Source organism: Muntiacus reevesi, chromosome 1, assembly GCF_963930625.1.
Source record: "Muntiacus reevesi chromosome 1, mMunRee1.1, whole genome shotgun sequence".
In the NCBI taxonomy this organism is placed as follows: domain Eukaryota; kingdom Metazoa; phylum Chordata; class Mammalia; order Artiodactyla; family Cervidae; genus Muntiacus; species Muntiacus reevesi.
The window spans coordinates 20,729,586-20,732,503 of record NC_089249.1 but is presented as its reverse complement, the minus strand read 5'-3'; positions in this window follow the sequence as shown (position 1 = coordinate 20,732,503).

Below are 2,918 nucleotides of genomic sequence, written 5' to 3'. Positions count from 1 at the left end.
TCAGGTCTTATTGCTTTGCCTCTGTGGGATCCTGACTTGGTTGGAAGCAGGTGGAGATGCTGAGATGAGGATCTGAATACCCATCAGTTGCTTGGATTGTGTTCCCAGGCAACTTGGGTGAGAGTGAGACAGAGAAGACAGAGTGAAGTCGCTCAGTCATGTCTGACTATTTGCGACCCCATGGACTGTAGCCTACCAGGCTCCTCCATCCAGGGGATTTTCCAGGCAAGAATACTGGAGTGGGTTGCCATTTCCTTCTCCAAGGGATCTTCCCCACCCAGGGACTGAACCCAGGTCTCCCACATTGCAGGTGAATTCTTTACCAGCTGAGCCACAAAGGAAGCCCAGAGAAGACAAGACAAACTATAAAGTACCTGCTATCAAGCCAGGCAACTGGGGATCACCAGGTGCCAGTGTAGAATGAGGACCTCCCAGCCAGCCTTCCAAGAACTCAGGGGGCTGGACTGTTTAACTACTAATTCCCATCAGAGGGCATTCATTTATTGGCACTTCCAGCCTTACCCTGAGCTCAGGGGAGCCTTGCAGTGGAATTTACAGGTAGTAAGTAAATCCCACTGGAGTTCACAATATTGGGGTGTTCAGGGTGCCTGCCACAGTGTCAGATCTTCTGGAACAAAGGGTTTTCTATGAAACAGAAAACTTTGTAAAATGTAAGCCAAACCCCCGTTTCACAGATGGGCTGATAGAGTCCTCGAGATGGTAAGGGATTGGCCTAAAGCACAAGAAGGAAAGAACCAGGATGAGAACCCAGAAACCAGGTCTCTGGTCTGGAAGTCCCATACTCTTTTTTCTTTAACGTTGAATTTTGAAATAATTAGAGATTCACCCAGCCTCCCCCCTCGCTAAGATCTTGCATAACTAGAGTATATTATCAAAACCAGGAAGCTGACGTTACTACAATCCACAGAGTTTATTCAGATTTGACATGCATTCATGTATGTGAAAGTGTTAGTTGCTCAGTCGTGTCCGATTCTTAGAGACCCCATGGACTGTAGCCTTCCAGGCACCTCCATTCATGGGATTTTCCAGGCAAGAGTACTGGAGGGGATTGCCATTTCCTTCTTCAAGGGACCTTCCCGATCCAGGGATCGAACCCGAGTCTCATGCATTACAGACTCTTTACTGTCTGAGCCAACAGGGCGGCCCACTGTGTATAACTGTCTGCAATTTTTCGCAGGTGGAGTTTCATGCAGCCACCACCACAATCAAGATGCTTAATTGTTGACTTCTCTGGTGGTCCAGTGGTAAGGAATCTGCCTGAAAATGCAAGGGACGTGGGTTCGATCCCTGGTCCAGAAAGATCTCACATGACTCAGGGCAACTAAGTCTGAATGCTGCAACCACTGAAGTCCACAAGCCCTAGATCCCATGCTCTGCAACAAGAGAAGTCCGTGTGCCTCAACTGGAGAGTAGTTTCTGCACGATGCAACTATAGAGACCCAGCACAGTCAAAAATAAACAGATAAATATTTTTTAAATATATACTTAACTGTACCATCACCACATGACTCACCTTTACAGCCACCACTACCGCTCATTTCTACCCCCTGGCAACCTTCATGCTCCATCACTAGAGTGATTTTCATTCCCTGGTATCATATAATTGGAATCAAGCAGCACACATATCCATGGAAGGACATTTGGTCATTTTTGGACTATCATGAATAAAACTGCTGCTGTGAATACTCACATACAAGCTTCTGCCTTGTGGGAGGTGGAATAATGTTTCCCAGAGATGCCTATGTCCTTATCTCTGGAACTTGTGAATATGTGACCTTACATGGCAAGAGGACCTTGACAGATGTGATTAAGTTAAGGACCTAAGTCATCAAAGTCTTAACTGGACACACAGCTATGCTGATTTCTCAGACTCCCTTGCAGTTACACCTGACCACATAGCTAGGTTAAGGCCAATAGGTGTGAGTGAAAATGATGAGTGTAACTTCTGGTGGGAACTTACACTAGTTAGCTAGTTGTCGTTGTTCAGTCACTAAGTTGTGTCCGACTCTGAGACCCCATGGACTGCAGCACACCAGGATTCCCTGTCCTTTACCATCTCCTAGAGTTGGCTCAAACTCATGCCCATTGAGTTGGTGATGTCATCTAACCAGCTCATTCTCTCTTGCACCTTCTCCTCCTGCCTTCAATCTTTCCCAGCATCAGGGTCTTTTCTAGTAAGTCAACTCTTCGTATCAGGTGGCCAAGGTATTGGAGCTTCAGTTTCAGCATTAGTCTTCCCAATTAATATTCAGGACTGATTTCCTTTAGGATTGACTGGTTTGATCTCCTTGTAGTCCAAGGGACTCTCAAGAGTCTTCTCTAACACCGCAGTTTAAAGCATCAGTTGTTTGACGTTCAGCCTTCTTTATGGTCCAACTCTCACATCCATACATAGCAACTGGAAAACCCATAGCTTTGACTAAATGGACCTTTGTTGGCAAAGTAATGTCTCTGCTTTTTTTTAAACTTTTATTTGCATTTGTTTCTTTGTGGCATTTATTCCCAGGCCTTAAGTTTTTGTTGATTCAGTTTCTTCTGGGATATCTTTTTCTTCTGTGCCACCTCCTCTTCTGGTTTATGAAAATCTAAAGTAAGGATCATCTCAATGTGGCAGGGAGAGCTCATGTAGGGGTTGATCTGACCATGAGCTCTGTAAGTCCTGGACGGCATCTTGGGGGTTTGTTCACCTGGATGTGCTCAATGGCCAGAGAATCTACATCTAAACCTTAAGTCCAACATTACTCTCTGCAGTTTTGAGCATGTGCAGTAAAAATTCAGCAGTCTTTTTGGGCCAGTGACCCTGCATCCAGCCCCACTGGCCTGTGCACACCTACCAACTCCACTGTTGTAACGATGGCATGGCACACATTGCTTCTTTAAAGTGACATCCTTCAGAT